This window comes from Meles meles, chromosome 20 (genome assembly GCF_922984935.1).
Source record: "Meles meles chromosome 20, mMelMel3.1 paternal haplotype, whole genome shotgun sequence".
NCBI lineage: Eukaryota > Metazoa > Chordata > Mammalia > Carnivora > Mustelidae > Meles > Meles meles.
Genome location: NC_060085.1, coordinates 45,277,796 through 45,300,205, shown reverse-complemented (window position 1 = coordinate 45,300,205; position 22,410 = coordinate 45,277,796). Strand labels below are relative to the sequence as shown.

At 35.8% G+C, this 22,410-nt stretch overlaps 1 protein-coding gene across 2 annotated transcripts in view; it reads right to left on the bottom strand.

The window, feature by feature from the left end:
- The window catches only part of CNTN4 (contactin 4), a 961,173-nt gene that overhangs the window by 816,999 nt on the left and 121,764 nt on the right, over positions 1 to 22,410 (bottom strand). Inside the window, exon 2 of one of the 2 annotated variants that reach the window (XM_045992257.1) lies at positions 6,456 to 6,496. The exons of the other annotated variant lie outside the window; for it this stretch is intronic. The gene's annotated coding sequence lies outside the window, so the exon portion shown is untranslated. The remainder of the gene's footprint in view (positions 1 to 6,455; positions 6,497 to 22,410) is intronic. 2 annotated transcript variants of the gene reach the window in all.

The following is a 22,410-nucleotide window of genomic DNA, read 5'->3' as shown; positions in this document are numbered from 1 at the left end:
TTTGAAGATTTATTTTAGAGAAAGAGAAAAGAATGCACTTGCACATGCTAAGTGGGGAGGAGGAGCAGAGGGAAATAATTTCAAGCAGACTCTCCATGTGGAACCCAATGCGGGGCTTGATCTCACGACTCTGTAATCATGACCTGAGCAAAAACCATGAGTCAGACACTTAACTGACTAAGCCACCCAGGCACCCCTGCAACAACAGATTTTCAGCTATAGGACTTATCCTTGTATTTAATATGGAAACATATACATATTATAGAAGATAAATATATAAATTATTTCTCAATTTGACTTCAGAATATTTTTAATTAAACATTATAATAGACTGTTCAAATCTTTTCATAGTTAAACATTAAATATTAAATATCCTGAATTACTGAAGTGCTTTTACTTTTGTTTCCAGTATTTTCCTGTGGGCAATCAGTATATATTCATCTTTTTTTTTTTTTAAGATTTTATTTATTTATCTGACGCAGAGAGAAAGAGATCACAAGTAGGCAGAGAGGAAGGCAGAGAGAGGAGGAAGCAGGCTCCCTGCTGAGCAGAGAGCCCGATGCGGGGCTCAATCCCAGGACCCTGGGATCATGACCTGAGCCGAAGGCAGAGGCTTTAATCCACCCAGGTGCCCTATATTCATCTTTTTTATTACATAGTCTTTTGGAATGTAGATCACAAGAAATGTTTGTAGCAGTGATTATTTATCAGATAATATTTTGAGCAATGTAAAAGTTTCTACGTGTAAAACCGTAAGGGTTTTAAGAATAATGCATCTAGAAACCTCAGAACCTTTGCTTTGCCCTTATTTTTGAGAAAAGCATTATCTTTTACTTGTCCACAGTGAACTATATTACGTGTCTCTTCCATCCCATTTTTTTCATTTATTCATTCAGGTAACAAGTATTCAACCCTCATTATCCCTCATGCATGGTCTGGAAACTGATAATATAAAGATGAATGTAAAGGTTCCTGTTCTAACAGAGCCCTTATCTCATTTTAAAAAGAAAAACATAATAACGATAATAATCCACACAGTGGTTGGTGACTTAAGAAAGAGATGCTCACAGTTATCAAGTAAGAACAACACTGCCTTGGATAGTCAGAGAAAGCTTCCAAGGGGGAGGCCTTTAAAAAGGTAGACTTTAACAGAAAGAGTTATTTAAAAAATGAGTTTACCAGGTTTAAGAGGACAGCAGATAGAGGTCAGTAACGTATCTGAAGAAGAATATTTGCCAAGGTATGACAGTAAAGAAATTCAGAAGCAAAAAATAAAAAAAAAAAAAAAAAAAAGAAATTCAGAAGCTTAGGGGATTGAGGTGATGAGGTACAAAGTAGATTATGGCCAATGTGGTCAGGATCCTACATACCAAACTAAGGAATTTAGCTGAAATATTTTAAGAGGAAAGGTTATAGATCAAAGCCATCAAAATTTCCATCTTTGGTTTCCAAATTACTACTATTCTTGTGAATGTCAATGTGAGCAGACTTGGACTGACTTGTTGCATATGGAGAGCATTTTTTAAGGAAATTTCACCAATTTCTCTGCCCTCCCCTGTGAGTTCATGAGGACCTGAAAAAGCAGTGAATGATTTTGTGATTATAATTAGTATCCTTACAGTTTACATTCCCAGTGCTTACTACAGAAGAGTGACATATCCAGGTTTTCTTCTTTACCCATACCTTATAATCATACTACAGAACAGGAAGTTTCAAGGATTTTTCCCCCCTACCAATTAAAATAATGTATGATATGGTATGAAAGTATGTACTTTGAACCTATAATCTGCCTTGAAGTTACTGTTACTGAATTACTAAATTGGTGTTACACAGAATCTCTGCTTTAAGTTCAACTTTTTCAGCAACCCTTCCCAATTAACATTTCCCATCTTGAATCTTTCCACCAATCTCAAGTATTAGGCAAATGCTTTAGGGATTTCCTTTTGTATTATTTTCTCCCATTTTTTGGCCTGAGCTCTACCTCCCTGTTCAAAAACCACTTCCTAAAATTAAAAGAGGAAATGTGATCCTAAAGAGAATAAAGAGTGTATGTCATGTATCTTTTTGTCCTCAGAACCTAGCATAATGCCCAATGTATGCTAAGCACTACATGAGTATTACATGGATGGATACAGGGATGAATGAATGGGCAAGTAATGAAGTAAGAGGAAGAAAGAAAGGGCAAGGATAAAGAAAAATGTAGCCAGAGAAGGAGAGGAGAAGAAAGGAAAGGGAAGAAAAAAAGAAAGTAAAATAGAAATGGAAAGTGGAGCAGAAAGAAGAATACCTTTATATCAGTGATTTTACCTGCATTAGTCAGGATGCTGAATTGCAAATCACAAAGACCCTACTTAGTATAGCTTATATAACAGGGTAATTGATTGGTCCCTATAGCTCCTTATTACCCTAGGATATAGCTCAATAGTGAAGGAAAAATTGTACAAAGTAGCAGCTGAGTTCACAGAAGTGGAGGTACCATTTCAGGACTCTCCCTGCTCCCTGGTCAATTTTGTCTGGGTATCTTACCTTAGCCTAACTGTATGGACATTAGTCACCTTCTTCTCTAGAGACTGTCTCACTCTTAATGTTCCTACTCTGATGATACTTTTAGGGTATGTCTATTCTTTCTTGAATTCCTTTGTCCAGAAGATTAGGAACTGTGAAATTGATGCAACTTGGGACCCTACTCCAAGAATTTTGATAAAAATAGCTATATCTATTTTAAAAGGCATACAGTTTTAAAATAGGACACTGCTTTCTGGATTGCAGAAGTTACTTTATTTCTAAATTATGCTAAAAGATCACAGACATTAAATATTAACTTAACATTTAATAAAAGAACAATTAGACTGCATAATCAGGCTTTAAATAGTATTAGCTGATAACAAATAAACTCGGCCAATTCTGGATAATGTCAACTTCTATCCCACCAATTTCATGGCAGGACATAAAGATAAAAAAAGCTGAAGTGTGTGAATACATACAGTAAGCTCTATAAAACTACAGTTGCCATTATAGTTCATTTCTGCTGTCATTAATATTAAAGAGATGTTAAGAAACAGAACAGGAAGGGTCAAAGAAAGTATCTCCTGCCTTGTAATTCCTATCAAAGATACCCTCCTGGCTCTTGGATAAAATAATTATTACTCATTGAATTCCTTAAATAATCATTCTTCCCAGCACCAATATACTTTTTCATGGTCTGTAGCCCAATACCTCACACCATGCATGCAGATGCAGAGATTCTTACTTTTCTAGTATTTCTCAACACTGAGGAACTATGTTCAAAGTTAAATAAATGATGGTGTGAGATGATTTTTCCAATGGGGCAGAAAACAAGGAATAAGTGAGAAGAACATCAAGAACATATGTTGGTCACAAGGGACCATGCTTTAGATGAGCTACAGTAGAAGGACAAGTTGACAACAATGACCTTGAGCAGGGAGTTCTGACTGTAGGGCATTGTGAAAGAGGCAACCGTCAAACTAGACATTGCAAGTTAAGTACAACTTTGACATGTAAGGACTGGAAGAAAAGAGTACCTCTGACAAAGGAAACTGAATAAAAGGCAGAAAGGTAGGATCAGATATTGGGTACAACAGCAAGTGATAAGTAGCAGGAGAATGAGTAACACAAGATAAAAAAGTAATTGTGGGAGCATTTTCAATGTCAGCATTATAACTATCTCCTAATCCCTGCTATATTCAGCAATAACATAGAAATAAAAATGTAATTAATTCAGTAGAATAATTACGGTACTTACAACTTTTCTAATTAGTACTATAATGGCCTCTGAAAATAAGCACAGCTATGCTATTTACATGTTCATATAATTTCAACACACAAAGAATATTCACTAATTGTTAATTTTTAAATATTTCCCTTAAAATTTGCTTATGCTGACTTGTATGCTTTTGAAGGGAAATAACACATTTACACACTGCCTTTGTCAAGGCCATGCTGAAAACCACCCTGGGCCATAAAAAGATATTTTTACTAATGGCATATAATCAAACATGCACTTCATTCGTCATTAAAACTTACTATAAGTATTCAATAGCTATGTAGCAATTGCAATGAAAACAATAAAGTTGATTTGAAACTATAATGCCTGTGATTTGTCTCATAAAATACAGAAAATAATTCCTGTAAAAGAAATAATATATGCAAAGAACACTTTATTCCCATTTGATTTACAAATGTTTAAAATATAGTTTTAATATCTGCCACTCATGATGATAACTACTTTTTTTAAAACAAAGTTAGTGTCTTAATAAGCTTTGCTGCTTGTTACCATTTTCACGGATTAGTTATATACATTCTTCTAAACAATGAATAACTAATCTTGTATATGTAGGCCAATCCATATAAAATGGACACCATCTTACCGTTTTTCACCTACAAAGCTAACTTTTTTTTTTTTTTGGATTCACCTATCCGATTAAAATCATGTAATAACAAAATTTCAGAGTGAGAAAAATAGCACAAGATACCTACCGGAGTCCCTAACCTGGTTCTTAAAAATCCCCTCTACTAAAAAACAGAGGTCATTTCATATCTGCATTTGTAATGTTTGTAATAAAGAGCTTAAAATATTATATGAATGAATGGGAACAAAAGGGAGTATTCAATGCAGAATAAGCCCGATACTCAAACGGATCTTTCACAGTATTTAGATACTTCCAGTAATTTTTTTTTTAAGATTTTATTTATTTATTTGATGGGGAGAGAAAGAGAGAGAATACAAGCAAGGGAGTGGCAGATTCCCTGTTGAGGATACTTCCAGTATTTTTTAATAGAAAAGAAATGCCTATCTCAAGGAAATATCTAACCTCACAATATAAAAGGTATCTGAACATTATTTAGTTTTTTAAATGACCAAATTAAAAGATATGAGGCCTTATATGTAGACTAAAAATATAATGCGTTTATTTGATAACATTTTTTCATCTAAGTAGCTTGGAAGAATCAAGTGAATTATTCAAATCTAGAAAAGAAAACCACCAAGAAAATAGATATTTTAATGTTCTCCAGACTGTAACCTATACAGGAAGAGAGAAATCAGATAAAAGATAACCTTGAGCTAACAAGGTCATGAAGGATTCTTTCAAAGTGACTCAATCCTGAGTCTCCATGTCAGGTAGGACAAAAGGACAGAGAGGGGAAGCCTGCCTTCTTAGATCTGCCCAGACCCCAAAATTTAAGCAAACAAAACCACTGCTGATTAGCCAAAGAATCAATTGTACTTTTCTATTGTCCTATCCCAATAAGTAAATTTATCTTACACTGCAAAATATTAGTTAGTAACAGTTTTACCAATACAAAATTATTCACCTCTAAACTTTAGCTTTTTCAAATATGAAATAAAAAATGTTTTACAGAAGAAGTAATGTAAGAAATCATGTATGATTTAGACAACTAAACCATACAAATAAACTGAGCTTAGGGAAATTGAATTGCTTAATATCCCACAGCTCTTGAAAGCAAGATTTGTCTCAAAACACTTGATTTGAGAACACTGGCCCAAGGCTGTGATGGCCCAACATGGTAGGATACCATCTGCTTTTTTATAAGTTGGTCATCTTTGCTATGGGAGTGGGTGGTACATGTTTGCGTCCATGCATCTATGTGTAAGTTAGGCACTAATACAGTTAAGACTTAATTTTGTACTTATTAATAATCATTCTTAAAAGGTCACTAACCCTTTTTAAGTCTAAAGATCTTCCCCACGAATTAGTATTTTATATTTATTTGCAACTATAATCAAAATGTAAATTGTTAAAACAATAAATTGATCAATCTCCAGTATATGATGTATATATTAAATCAGAAGGAGTAACAACAGAAAACTTTGTATAAAATATAAAGGTGTTAGCTTGAGAAACAGTAGCTCATTGAGAATTTTTCTACAGAAAACAGAGCCAACTCATCACTAAAAATGACAACATATAAAATAATGTTTACAGGGGTAAATTGGGTTTAAAAATGCACATGTTGGCAATAATTAGAGTTTAACATAACAAAATCGAACTTGTATATGAAAAACACCAAAATGTTTATAGCCAAATAAATATATCAGGGAAAACTAATAAACACTGTGCATACTACAATTATTTTCATAATATATTTAAGATAATTAGTTAACTTTCCTACTTTAAAAATTGAACAATTTTAAAACACATTGGCAAGTGAAATTTAATAAAAAGATTTTATTTGTAAATGAATTTTTTGGGCTACACATTACATTTAAAATCACCTATTATCTTATGGTTTATTATAAAATCCATTGCTACTGCTTTCTGTATGTATTATTTACATAAAATAGAGCTATTTACTAATTCTATAATTTAAGGAAATGTGGTTCTTATCAATAGTCATAGTCTTTGTACAATTTGTAAAAGAATTTATATGCTACATTACACATACATATTTTTATTTAAAAAAATGGTACATACCCCCAAATATGTTATTCATCTCAACTTCAATTGCTCATCACCTACAAATAAAGAAATGGATTTTAGAATAAAGCACAAACCTAGGCTTGTTTTGTGTGTGTGTGTGTGTGTGTGTTTAATGTAGTCAGTTGCATTCCAGTATTGCTGGTTTTAGAATGAAATGTCTCAATGGCAGGGGTGCCTGGGTGGCTCAGTTTGTTAAGTGTCCGATACTTGATTTCAGCTCAGGTCTCAATCTGAGGGTCATAGTCATGAGTTCAAGCCCCATGGTGGGAGGCTACTTTAAAAATAAACCAAATTGAAAAGCCGTCTGAATGGGAAGTCATGAAGTCATGCCAGAAAAAGTATCTCAGTGAATTACATTTATCATCATATTCTTTACACTGTGTTTAAGTTACCCTGATGAGTAAGAAAATTGTCACAGTAAATCTATTATAAAAGTCTGTAGGCTGACCTATATTCAATACCAATAACGAAAGAGATCCTACTAGTTCTGCTTAATGTACCCATTATAGTAAGCATTTGATTTTCATATGAAAGTTAAAAATGGTCTTCATTTCAAGATATGTCTCCAAAGGCCAAGAAAACAAAAGTGAAAATGAACTTTTGGGACTTCATCAAGATCAAAAGCTTCTGCACAGCAAAGGAAACAGTCAACAAAACAAAAAGGCAACCCATGGAAGGGGAGAAGATATTTGAAAATGACAGTACAGACAAAAGGTTGATATCCAGGATCTATAAAGAACTCCTCAAACTCAACACACACAAAACAGATAATCATATCCAAAAATGGGCAGAAGATATGAACAGACACTTCTCCAATGAGGACATACAAATGGCTATCAGACACATGAAAAAATGCTCATCATCACTAGCCATCAGGGAGATTCAAATTAAAACTTCATTGAGATATCACCTTACACCAGTTAGAATGGCCAAAATTAGCAAGACAGGAAACAACGTAGGTTGGAGAGGTTGTGGAGAAAGGGGAACCCTCTTACACTGTTGGTGGGAATGCAAGTTGGTGCAGCCACTCTGGAGAACAGTGTGGAGATTCCTCAAGAAATTAAAAATAGAGCTTCCCTATGACCCTGTAATTGCACTACTGGGTATTTACCCCAAAGGTACAGATGTAGTGAAAAGAAGGGCCATCTGTACCCCAATGTTTATTGCAGCAATGGCCATCGTCGCCAAACTGTGGAAAGAACCAAGATGCCCTTCAACAGACGAATGGATAAGGAAGATGTGGTCCATATACACGATGGGAGTATTATACCTCCATCAGAAAAGATGAATACCCAACTTTTGTAGCAACATGGATGGGACTGGAAGAGATTATGCTGAGAGAAATAAGTCAAGCAGAGAGAGTCAAGTATCATATGGTTTCACTTATTTGTGGAGCATAACAAAGAACATGGAGGACATGGGTTGATGGAGAGGAGAAGGGAGTTGAGGGAAATTGGAAGGGGAGGTGAACCATGAGAGACTATGGACTCTGAAAAACAACCTGAGGGTTTTGAAGGGGCAGGGGGTGGGAGGTTAATAGAACCAGGTGGAGGGTAATAGAGAGGGCACGTATTGCATAGAGCACTGGGTGTGGTGCAAAAACAATGAGTACTGTTACGCTGAAAATAAATAATTAAATTTTTTTTAAAAATGGTCTTCATTTAAAATTAAGGAAAAAATTTCCTAAGATCATAAAGAGTAACAATTAATATTCATTCTTTATAAACTATATAAAAACTCACTTCTTATCATTTCTTTAAATTCACTGATGATTTTCAGATCACAATTCACTTTTAAAAACCTGAAATCTAAATTTTTAAGTCTAGATAAATTGTTCAACAATTATAAAAATTTTACTTGTTTTTTTAAGTAATCTCTACACTGAACAGGGGGCTCGAACTCATGACCCCAAGATCAAGAGTCACATGCTCTACTAACTGAGCCAGACAGGCACCCCTACAAAATTTTAAATGGTGTGCGGTCTATCCAATATCTACAAATGCCCTACTTTTCTTACCCTCAACAATCTAACACTGAACCTTCCTAAATTTAAACTCCAAGAGTTATTGATAATAGTTTGGGCTTAAGAAAAATTTGTATTCACATTATTTTATGAACTTTAAATGTTCCTTTCTGACCTCCACACCCATGCAGTCAATTGGCTACCTAACAAACTATTTGGATACTCTAAAGGGATGTCAAATTCAATGTCTCTGAGTATAAACACATAATTTCCTATACCGATTCTCCTCCAATCTAAATGGTCAACTTCCAGTGTTGAAAGTGAATGGCACCACCATAATTCACCAGCCAGAGAGGTAGAAGTCCCTCATGCCTTTCTTTCTCACCTCTTGTAAAAGTAATCAGCCACCACTAGGTCTAGACCACTCTACCTCACACAGTTATCTATTACCATCTCCCTTCTACCTACTATTATTTCATATCCAAAACAGCAGAAAGAACCTTCTCACTGCATTTACCCAACCCCACCCCACCCCCATTTCAACCCTCTGAAGATGCTTCAGTGTCTTCTCATTAGTCATAAAACCAAAGTTTTTAAATTGGTCGACAAATCCATCATCTACCCTTTGCCAAATACTCGCAGTATCTTCCACCTTTCTCTACCTTGCTCTCTGCATTCCAGATACACTGAAGTGTTTTCATTTCTTAAAATCTGTCATGTTCCTTCCTAGTTAAGCGTGTTTATACGTATCATTTCATCTGGTATGTTCTCTCCCTTAACTCATTTCCACCTATTCTTTCTGCAGATTCCTACTTAAAGTTCACCTTCTTAAGAAAAGTCTGACACTCTAAGTCAGGTCCTCATAATATATTCTCACAGAACAGTATTTGCTTCTTCAAAGCATTTATCACTGACTGTCTCTATGACATAACTACATCCCTCACTGTAATGTAAACTAAATGAGGGTAGCGTCTATGTTGCATCTCTGGTGCTTAGCATAGAGTCTGACATACAATAGATATTAATGAATAAAATTAAAATGAGTAAGTGAATTAAAATGATAGTTTGGGGTATCTTCTTTTCTAAATGTTTATTAATTTGACAGAGGACACAGCAAGAGAGGCAACACAAGCAGGGGGAGTAGAGAGGAAGGAGCAAGCTCCCCACTGAGCAGGGAGCCCAATGTGGAGTTCAATCCCAGGACTCTGGGATCATGACCTGAGCAGAAGACAGATGCTTAAGAACTAATCACCCAGGTGCTCCTGGTGTATCTTTTTTATGTTCCATTTGTACCAAGGCATGGTGATATAAATGGAACATAAAAATGTTGTATCTTGAGGAAAATATTTAAAATTATTCCAGGGTTCCAAAACAAGAAGTATGGAGGCCACTAATGATGCTTATAAACTGTTAATTGCTTCCTGAAGCCTGAAACAAAATTATTTATTCCCCATATGTAATTCAATGAATAAAATTTAGAAGTGAAATATGTATAAAATAAAAGTTGTATTTCATGAATCCTTTCCATTTACAATATGCTTTCAGATAAATGTTTGATTTAATATTCAAAGGAGAACACATATTGAGTATCTAGTGGTATTATCTCCAGTTATCAGATAAAAAAGTAGGGTAAGAGGTTTCATGTTTGGCCTGTGGTTGCATTGCTAATAAGCAGCAGAATGAGACCTCTTATCTCTAACTCCTATGTACTTCCTACTAAATTACAGAGCCTTGGCAGTGATCCAGATGATATAAACCAGACAAGTTCTCCCAGTGAGACCATGTTGTAACTCCATGATGATTATGTTACCGCTACACTAAATTTTCATGATAATGTATGCAATCTGTACTACTGCATAACTAAGGAAGCACTCACCCCTCAAAACTCAACTCTGCCAACCTGAATTTCCAAACCTTCTCCACTGAATTAAGGATTACCTCCGCATCTCCTATTGCAGCATTTCCTGCTCCATATTTTATAGCTGTTTAGTGACATCTCTGCTTTAACTCAACTGTATGTGCTGGGAGCAAGAGGGCTTTCATATATGTACTCCAGCACCTAATGCGAGGTCTCTCTCACCAAAGTCACTGAAACCCTGGGTGAGGAATGAGTATGTGTAATAGTAAATAAATGAATTAGGCCAGGAACAAGCATAGCACTACATGGTCCTGTGACTTGTAAATCATCAATACTTAAAATCTAGTGAGACCACTATATTGAAATATGGTTCTTAGTCAGCAGAATAACCATTAATCAAAATACATCATGTGTTTATAATAATATGGCAAAGCTCCTCTCACTGACAAGTTAAAGATCAAAGCAAATTGCATCAAGAGGAAACATTATTTTAAGAAGATAGAATGGATCAAACATCTATAAAAATCCTGACAGGAATTAATACAAAAATGAGAAAATGATATGCAATAGGATTTATTTATTCAAAATTTTGAGATATCTTTTAAGTATTTACTGTAGCATGTTGAAAAACAGAATGAGATATTCCCTTCCTATTCAGACATTAAGGGTTCTATATTTGTGACTGCATCAAAACTAACTTTTTATTTATTTTTTTTTAAAGATTTATTAGAGAGAGGAAGAGAGAGAGCAGAGGGAGAAGAAGGGGCAGAGGGAGAGAATGTCCAAGCAGAACCCCACGGAGCATGAGGACTGATGCAGGGCTATATCTCATGACCCATGAAATCAGGACCTATGAGATCAGGACCTGAACCAATACCAAAGGTCAGACACTTAACCAACTGAGCCACCCGGGGACCCTAAAACTAAGTTCCATATTAGTTAGTTTAAAGTAAACAGCTTTCAGGTTACCTCAGTATGCATAATCCATTACACCTCAGTAAACGTATAAACTGATAATGTTGGCATCATTAAATCTCATGCTATTCACAATAATCATTCATTCAAACTCTATTCAAAAGACAAGTAGAATGGAGAAAAATAAATCTTTTGTTTCTGATACATACAGACTTATGGGTCTTCTCAGCCACTTTGTTCTTTTGTTAGTTCTGAGCGAGTTGTAAGACAGCAGATCTTATCAGTATGACAGATAGGACAAGACAAATGAAAACTCAATTTTTCCAAGTAACTATGGCCTTTTTCCCAAGCAAAAAATAAACTCAGAGCAATACTATTGAAAGCAAATGAATAGATTTTGTGAAAGCTTCAAGCAACAAGGAAGACAAGTATCTGGTCCCCTTTTAGTATAAACTTCAATCATTTGTGACTGAGGCAATACTGGAAATGCAATTGGATGATTCTGTGACAGAGATAGGTGCCACTGACTAAACAGAAGAAAAGGGAAATAGAGAAAAAAATGACAAGAGTAATATATTCTTTGTTAGGACAACATTCATGAAAAGATCAAGCTTCTTTTGGAGTAATTGATAAAGATTAAATTTCTTTATGACAAATGCAATCAACAATGCATCTATCTTATGCTCAGGAAACTAATTTTATTTTATAATTTTATAACTTACTAACTCCAGGTATCATACCCATTCTCATGAGCTCTGTAAAATGACATTTAATAAATTTTCTTATCAGATATATCAGCATAAATCCCTGTCAAAGATTCCTTGGTCCAGTGTCTGGATTAAAGGCATATTTCTGAGTAGCTCTGTGTAAGGAAAGAAATTCCACAAGCTGAAGAAGTTTTTAAGTCTTGGATAGATGCAAAGAAAAGATCTCTTATAATACCTATGTAGTATGGGTTTTCTTGCCAGATGGTCAGGTTGTCATTTCAGAATCTAAAAGCTACCTGGAAAATTATCATCTAAAAACAAAGAAAGCTTATTAGATAGCTCACAGAGCAAAGAATCCTATGGAATGGCTGGAACAGTGAAGAAATGTTGCCAACACTAATTTAATAAGGTGCATTGTCCATGTGATTATCTTTGTTTTTCCACCTTTGTGTATTTCACTTCTTGTTCAAACGGGCCACGGACAATTTTGAGAAAGAATCACTAGGCTCAAATCAGGGAATCCTAACTCTTCTAGGATCTTTCTTGGAAAAAGCACTTCCCTAGTGAGCTTTTTCATCTACAAAGTTAGAGGGGTGTGCTAGAGGACCTTCAAGTCTATGCATGAGAGAATAACTATGATATCTAGGATGATTTTGTCATACTGCTGCTCCATTAAAAGGTTTATTAGGGAAGTCAGTGGAAACCCATAGAAAATCATCTCCAGATTCACAACAATTTCCCAAGCCATCTATGTCTGTCCTCAGTCACTGGAGATAATCCTTAAGTGACATTATCCCAAAGTCAAGTATTTCATGAATTGTATATGCCTAGTTCTCAAAAGCTTTCTATGTAATAGTCAATGCATATAGCCATGAAAGAATAGAGAATAAAGCAAAAGCTTTTTAATCGACTACTTAAGAGGTTATGGAGAGGTCACGAGGTAAAGTTATGACGTAGGTTTCCAGTCGAGAATGCCATCCATCTACTGACAATAAAATACTCAATATTCATATGATTTTATTGAATGAACAGTCAACAGTGGATTTCAGTCCTGGAGCAGTTAAGAATCCGGTACATAAAAATAAAAGCCCATCAATTCTGAGCATCCCTCCTGGGTTTTTGTGGGTATAAGTTTAATAACTGTCATGTCTCAGAAACAGTTCAGTCTAACACCTATTTAACCTTAAAAATATAATAGTGGACAGATCTCCAGTCATGCATGGATGGTTTGAATGCTTCTAACAGGTTCCCCATAACCAACTTCTTAGGATGCAAACAGATCTCTATCAAAAGCTCTCAAACCACCTCAGAAAAAAATAAGGTATTTTATAAAAATTATACTATATACCAAAGTGAAGAATCCTACATCTCCTCCTCAATTCTTCTTTTTAATTTCCACTGACAAAGCCATCTCATTTAAAACTTGCTAATCGGGGCGCCTGGGTGGCTCAGTGGGTTAAGCCGCTGCCTTCGGCTCGGGTCACGATCTCAGGGTCCTGGGATCGAGTCCCGCGTCGGGCTCTCTGCTTGGCAGGGAGTCTGCTTCCCCCTCTCTCTCTCTCTCTCTGTCTGCCTCTCTGCCTGCTTGTGATCTCTGTCTGTCAAATAAATGGATAAAATCTTTAAAAAAATAAATAAATAAAATAAAATAAAACTTGCTAATCCTCTGGCAGGGCTGCTTTGAAGATGTGGAAGAGGATAAGGGCTACAATAAGGGCTCAATTTTAATTATAAGACAAAATACAACTGAGAAACAGAATATTTTAACACCTCATGTTTTCCATCTATTGAACTGGCAAAGATCAAAATATTTACACTGTGTTGGTAAGTGCAAGAGATAAAAAAAAATCACATACCCACCATTTTTGGTGGGTGGATCGATTGGTACAAAATCTATAAAGGATTATTTATGAATATTTATGAAAAGTAATAAAGCATTTTTTTAACTCCTAAATATCTCCCTAAAAATTATATAGTCTAGGGTGCCTGGGGGATTCAGTCAGTTAAACATCTGCTTTCAGCTCAGGTCATGATCTCAGGGTACTGGGATCGAGTCCAGGATCGAGCTGCCTGCTCGCAGGGAGTCTGCTTCTCCCTCTCCCTCTGTCTGCTGCTCTCTCTTTCTCTCTCTGTCAAACAAATAAGTAAAACTTAAAGAAAATTATATAGTCTAGGAATATATAGTCATTGGGGCACTCTCTACTGGAAGCTACTTAAATAATGAAGATTAAATAAAATAATGGCTGTCAAGTATATAGAACAAAAAAGTATTAAAAAAGTATAGAGTAGTTAATGTGATTTTTATTATTATTAGATGATGGTATGATTTAATCATTTTAGAAAACACTACAAAATTTGAGACAAGTGTCCCTTTCATTATGTAAAAAGAAAAAACCTATGTGTGTAGTATATGAATCTATACCTAGATCTTAATTATTTAAATGCTCTGGTAAGCCTTGCCAACTAGAGAATCTTCTTTAGAGGAATGTATAATTTATAAATAATCATTTGTATTAATTTCCTATGAATATTTTGTTTTGAATTAATAAAGTCTAAAAGAGTAGAGGAAGAAAAACAAAAATCCTTATAATCTTAATCAAAATTTATATAATTCTTTTAGGACATGATTGAATGAGTTGAAGAGTAGCTTAAAATTTTTTCCAGCATTTTCTTCTCTTTCTGTAACTAAATTACATTCTAGCCATTATCACCCATTCATTTTAGGTGAGTAACAAAAAGAAAAAAAAAATGTGAAGTGAAAGCACATTCATTTGACATTAACCCAAAATAACCAATTTGCTTCTCATGAGTCTTGGCTGTTGCTGAGGTGCATTTGTTAAATTATGGCAGCAATTTTTCCTCAGGAATCTTCTAATTTTGTTCCAATCACTGGAGTCATGTTTATGTATTTCCTTGCACAGATATACTGCTTCCTCAGAGAACTCTTGAGAATAGAAATTCTTTATCAGATGATTGAATATCAAACTTTGAGATGACTAGCCAGTTAGGTTAAAAATATGAAAAGACATTTAAATTTAAACATAAAGGAGATCATCCGAATGACAAATTATGGGCGATGTAGAGGATGAATGAGAACTTCTTCCCTTCCTTTTATTCCCAGAGCTTCCCCATATCTAAGAACTAAATCTCAGTCAGACTAGCCTGCTGATTAGAGCTGTGCTGTCCAGTAAGGTAGCCACGGTCCAGATGTGACTATTGAGTACTTTGTCATGTAGCTAGTAAAAACTAAAAATGTAGTGCAAAAGGTCAGTGTAAAGGATCTCATTCATAACTGTTTTAATATTGGCACTTACTGATATGAGATCTTGCCCCTCAAAACAAGGCACTGGCCAGCTTGGTATGAAAGGCTTGAGTTTTCAGCTGGGTTAACTTGACAAATCATTTAAAGCCTCTGAGATGTTTTTTCTTAGTTATAGAGGGCCCATCTGTGTGACCAACAACATTGCTATGAAAATCACTTAAGGTATAGATGAGAACTCTTCAAGCCATACACATTATGACACTTTTCAAGTGGCATTAACATTTAGTTTTATCTCAACCAACAACATCTGGAACAACTGTTTGTCATTCATCTAAATTGGAGCAGAAGTACCACACCTTTCCTGCCAATCACATTGCTGTGTACGATAGGCAGCAGCTCATTTGTCCAATCATAAGTCATACCTTGGATTATTCCACAATAATTCTTTTTCAAGGGATGCCTGGGTGGCTCAGTCTGTTAAGCATCTGCCTTCAGCTCAAGTCATGATCCTAGGGTCCTGGGATGGAGCATCAGGCTTCCTGCTCAGCAGGGAGATTGCTTCTCTTTCTCTCTCTGTCCCTCCCCACTGCTCTTTCCCCTTCTCCCTCAAATAAATCAATAAAATATTTTTAAAAAATAATCCTTTTCAAATCAAGTAAGTAGCATATGATCTCTCAAAAATCTTAACAATTTTAACAGTACCAGAATTAAGAGTAAACAATCTTTAGATTGAAAACAGATTCAAATTCAATGATGGTGATTTCCTCATAACAATTCTATCAATACTCACACACATTCATCAAATATTTACAGTGTGCTCTACAATACAGCAAAGTGGACAAGATCACAAGCTTTTGAATTACAGACACTAGAGTGTTAAATTTGGGCCACATTGAGTGTTTTATGTGGCCCTTCCAACCCTGTAATATTGGAATCAATTATTAAGACTAGCAGGATTTTTTGGACAATTAAATGACATAATTTAAAAAATTAACTCAGCACATGGTACTTAATAAATTTTGGCTAAAATAATAATATTTATTATTCTTTAGTTATTGTTCTAGGCACTGAAGATACTAAAGACACAGGCTCTGCCCTCAAGGCATTATCTACACTATCATCTATGAGCTGTAGCTAGGGAAGTCTAAAGAGTAATTATTTTCCAGTATCCAGGAAGCTATATGGATCTTACAGGCTGTTATCCTAATATTTAGCCCTGTGTAATCACAGTCTTGATCCTCTGAAGGATCCATTCAAGAAGCCTAAGGATTTTTGCAAACTAATATAGAGTTTACCTAATAGGTTTCATTTAATCAGTCTTGTCATACTGCATTTCAGAAAGCTCTTGAGGAAACAGTGGTTACCTCTTCTAGCAGGCTTAAAGTCAGCCTAAGTACTGTGTCAAATGGATTTCCTCTTAAACCACTTTTTTTTTTAATATTAGTTGGCTTTACAATTATGAGCCTTCTTTTTTTTTTTTAAGATTTTTATTTATTTATTGGACAGAGAGAGATCACAAGTAGGCAGAGAGACAGGCAGAGAGTGAGAGGGAAGCAGGCTCCCTGCCGAGCAGAGAGCCCGATGTGGGGCTCGATCCCAGGACCCTGAGATCATGACCTGAGCCGAAGGCAGCGGCTTAAACCACTGAACCACCCAGGCGCCCCCTTAAACCACTTTTTAATAACACACAAAACCACCATCATCACAAACTAACGCAACAATCATTTACCATGATCCTCCGGTTCAGTCAGAGAGGTGAGAGACAAATAATAAAAAACCTCAATACCTTCTTGCATCCTTCCAGAAACTTGCCTCATTAAGCTCTTACCATGAGCACCCATCAGCTTTGCCAATTTATTTTCTTCCTACAATAATTCACAGAATAGCAACAGTTTTTTTTTTGTTTGTTTGTTTTTTAAAGATTTTATTTATTTATTTGACAGAGAGAGATCACAAGTAGGCAGAGAGGCAGGCAGAGAGAGTGAGAGGGAAGCAGGCTCCCTGCCGAGCAGAGAGCCCAATGCGGGACTCGATCCCAGGACCCTGAGATTATGACCTGAGCCGAAGGCAGCGGCCTAAACCACTGAGCCACCCAGGCGCCCCAAATAGCAACAGTTTTTAAGGAAAGCCCCTACTGGCCAATTTGGCAAGACCACTATAATAGAGTTTCTCAAAAGTTGTAACCAATTGGTAATCATTTATTATGTTATGGGGGGCTGGGGGAGGGGACAGAATCCAAATGGCCACAGCAGATTTTACCATCTACTATCAAAATGGAATGTCAAGTTCCCTTTGCAGGTAACTGTAAATTAATACAGCATGTCAAAAGTTCCATACACTGGAATGATGGATTTCAAATCTATCAACCCAGTCCTATTTAGTAACTATTAATTAGAGAATAGACGCTACCATCTGACTTTCAAAAGGCTAACAATGATATTTTTAAGTAGGTCTAAATTCTAGTCATTCCTATCTACTACAAGTTGTTATAGACGTTCTTCAAAACACAGATCTAACCAAGTAAATCACTTAACCAAAGCCTCAATGTCCTGATCTGTAAAATGGAGGTAATTACAGCTACACTGTAATTTTAGAAATATTTTAGAAATATGTAAAATGGAGGTAATTACAGCTACACTGTAGTTATTTTAGAAATATTAGAAGTAATGTATATAAAGCACTTATCACAAAGTTATTACCACTATTGATATTGTATTTTATCAGCTACGGCAGGGGTCTACAAACTTTTCTGGAGAGGGGCAGATGATAAGTATTTTTAGCCTTGCAGGCCATAAAATCTGTATTAGTACAATGCAACTGCTGTCCTAACAGAAAAGAATTCACCAATAATACGTAAACAATGAGGTGTCTGTGTTCTAATGAAACTGTATCTGTGTACACTGAAATTTGAATGTTATGTAGAATTATTATTCTCTTGTTTTATTTTTCTCAACCATCTAAAAAAATTAAAACCATCTCAGTTTGTGGGCAACATAAAGAACTGGGAAACCAGTTATGACCATCGGGCCATACATCGCCAAGCCCTGGGCTAGAGGACTCTGATCTGAATTTACATAAATTGATTCTATCATTAATTGGCCAGTTAATTTTTAGAAAAAAAATCACTTGCAACAAACTGAAAATGCTTCACATGCACAACCATGTTATTTTCATTAACTTTAAAGTCTGTTGGGACGCCTGGGTGGCTCAGTCATTAAGCATCTGCCTTCAGCTCAGGTCATGATCTCAGGGTCCTGGGATCGAGTTCCATGCCAGGCTTCCTGCTCAGTGGGGAGCCTGCCTCTCCCTCTGTCCTCCCCCCCTGCTTGTGTGCATTCTCTCTGTTTCTCTCAAATAAATAAATAAAATCTTTAAAAAACAAAAACAAAAACAGAAACTTTAAAGTCTATTGAGCGCTTTTGGAAAAACATAATACAAGGAATCCCTGCTTTCTAAAGTTTTGAGTTCCCTATATTAATTACCTACATGAGTAGTTAAGGGCTTTTTTCATAAAAGCAAAAATCGTCTGCAGATTGTTTTTGGTTAGCAAAAACAAGTACTAACGTAAGTCTGTATAAAAGCAAAGTAGCATAACTCAAATTTTCAGGAAGTGGGGGATACTCTTTGTGCTATTTCAGCTTACAAAAGGTTTCATTGGGCCTGTTTATTTTTGGATAGTGGGATAAACCTCTATTTTGCTTTCACTATTTAAACACCTACCGTTTTGTAGAAGTTTTAGGGGTATTTCACCTCCAGTGTAAAAAGTTCAACAATGGTAGTCCAAAGCAGTGCCAACCAATTTATTTAGCATGCTTGTTAAACATATTGCTTCTTTTCCTTACTAAATTAACTGTGGTCTGTGAAACAAACATGAATCTCACAATACAAGATGCAAACACAATTTCAATAAATACGTCTTCATTTACTCTTTAATCTCCTTTCTGCCACTGACTTAAAAACAGCTGCCAGGAAGAGATGCAAACACCGTATTTCTCTAGTTACATAATGTTAATTATAATGGAATTACACCACAAAAAAAATCTTAATCATGTTGGCCACTCTCCTCCGTGTTCTTATTACTTACTCACAGACTCCCAATCCATTAAATCTGTGCTGCAGTATTAAAATGGGTGGAAATGCAGGCGAGAGAGAAGATGAATTTGGTTTGGTCAAAAGGTCAAGGAATAATAATCTAGTTAAATAAGCAAAGTGGGGCATAATCTTTTCATCCTTTTTCTATCTTATGCCTTTAATGCTGGATTATCTGTAAAATGAACAAAGACAGTGAATATCAGGTCTGCTCTGCTGAGAATATCGAGTTGACTGACACCAGCCCTGAAGGATGTGCTCTTGAGGTTCATATTAGTTGCTCTCATGACGTAACTTAGAGTTTGGAGAAATTTACTAAGGATTCCTTATCTATCCATATTTTATAACCCAGTAATGTATTGACTTCTTGAACTTAATTACCATGGAAAGTGAAAACAGGAATGCAAAGATAAATAAGCCATTGAGGTTTACAAATCACAAGACAGGTTTGTTTTCCCAGTCCTGACATCAAGTTAGGTGCTCACTTCGGCAGCACATATACTAAAACTGACATCAAGTTAGCACCCCAACAATTAACAAAATAGCAACACAGCCACGGTTGGATATATGTACAGATTGTTAAACATACAGATAATAACAAAGCATAGACACATGCGATAAAGCCAGACTGACTGTGTTCTGCATGCTTCCCTATTTTTGTATTTGTAGGATTACAGATAATTTACCTCCCATTCTAAGCCTGAATTTATCTGTAACAAGCGAATAATGATCATAGTTACCATAAAGTGTTAGAAAGATTAAAAGAGCTAACGTGTGTAAAGTTTTTATATTATCTAACTCAAAGTAAGAGCTATGTAAATGATTATTAAATAAACCAATGGCTAAAATACTTATTGACTAATACTCTATATTACTGTGTTTATAAAACTTGCATTTTGATAGGTCACGACTATATGGCTCTTTTTAGATCTCTATGAGAAAAATAAAAGTCTAAAGAACTTAATAGCCCTATCCATGATAAATGTTTGCCAACAAAAAAAGTGAAATGGAAATCTAAGTGTTGTTTGCCTCAAATACCACCACCGTTCAACAAAATTAATGAAACAAAATTACAGGCAATGGGGCACTTAGTTCTAAAGCAGCTAATAATGAAGGATCTTTAACCAGCAGTGTAGAATATTTGACTCTTCCATAATAACCCTGAAAATATGCCACTTCATTAGCTCCTGCTCAGTATGTAACAAAAGTCATCATGCTCGGTATGTAACAATGGCTGCTCTCAATCCAGCGTTTTCTTCCAAATATCCCTATGGCCTACTAATTTCAAATTGCGAGGTCCTCAGAAATAAACTTGACACTATTGTTCACTGAGTTCCATGTAAGAGACCATACCACTTTGCTAACAATCACATGGAATGTCAAGATGTAAAAAAGGCATGCTAAACTTCAACAAGTTTACCATCTATTTGGATAAACAAAATAGAACCTAAACAGGTAAGATGAAAACAGAAACACAGAATCATACATCAAGGAAGAAGTAAAACAGCAAACATGGGTACAGTGCTTTAGTATCTACAATGTTTTCACCAGTGTATTATCTCGTTATGAGATACCTCCATCCCACCCCAGTCCAGGAAGTAATCTCCAAGAAATAAACTGTATTATCTTGGCATTACAGATTACCACACAGAGCCTCAGTAAATTCTAAATAACGTGGTCCAGGCCTTAAAGATGGAGGCAAAGCTGTCATGCAGAATCCAGATCTTCACACTCACATCTAAGATTTCAAACACCGCATACTCTTCTCTGAAAACAGAGATTCCATAACTTCCCAGAGAGAGGATGTGAGACAGTTAATGAAGAGCGGTCCGAAGTGAGCATGTCGGGGCACCTGGCTGGCTCCGTTGGAAGAGCATGCAACTCTTGATCACAAGGTTTTAAGTTGGATCCCCATGATGGATGGAGAGATTACTTAAATAAAGAAAACTTTGAAAAGATGAAGAAGTGAGCATGCTCATGGGAGAGGAAGGTCACTGCAAATGGGAAATGGTGTCACCTCAGAAAGGTAAAGAATCAGGTCAATGGTTTTGAATGGAGGTTCTGGGGGTGGGGGTGGCTATGTTGAGAAGAATAGAAAAGTCATTAGCTATTCTTCTACATTTCCTATTGGCTGCCAAGGGTTTTGAAACAATTGCACTAAGCATCACTAAGCTAAATTTCAACTGCAATACCTTTAATGCCAATCTATCCTGTTATCTCTCTTAAAACTCTGTTATGGCCCATACACTCAATCAATATGATTAACCGGGACCCCCAAACCAACTGCTACTCAATACTGAGCTGACAGGAAGCACTTTAGTAATTAACTTATTTAAACACTTATGTTAGAAGTGCTGTGCTAAAATCTCTTTTATTCCTCCTTATTTTACCTTCACAATAACCACAACTGGTCTGTCAGGGGTGACCAAGACCACCCCTACATACAAAGACTTGCTAGAAACACTCACAGAACTCAGTATCTAAGCCATACTTATGGTAAAGGAATTATTACAACCCTGTATTAGGGATATACAAATAAATAATAAGAGGAAAAAAACCCAGATAGAATCTGTAGGAATCCATATGCAAACTTCTTTATGCTCCCCTCTCCTATGTGGCGGTCAGAGTACACTCTTCTCCCAACAATGAATATATCGATACACCTGTGCAATATATCCATCCAGGGAAAACTATTAGGACTGAGTGCCAGTGTCTATTCATTGGAGGGCTGGTCCGTAGGTTCTCTCTGCCTAGAATCAACAAAATTCCAGATTACAAGAAAGGAAGTGTTGAGCAGAAACCACATTATTTGTATTAACACACTAGGCATAGTGAACAACTCTTATTAATTAGGACATGCTTTCTATCAGTACCAGTCGAGGGTCAATCTTGCAAGCACCACTCTTGGTTTCAGGACTGCTCTTATAACACTTTGCTACACATGGGGCAGTTATTAGTGTACAAAGATCAAGTAACTACAACACAGACATTTAGTGACTCATCTATGATTCTGCAAGTTCTAAGTGCCAGTGTGTTTTCGTTTGACAGATCTTTAAAAATACACAGAGATAAAGGTCTTGTCAAATGGTTTAGTTTTAAGAAAAATTCAAGAAATAGGAGTAAAGGTGAGATGGAAAGGACTAGGACGCAGAGAA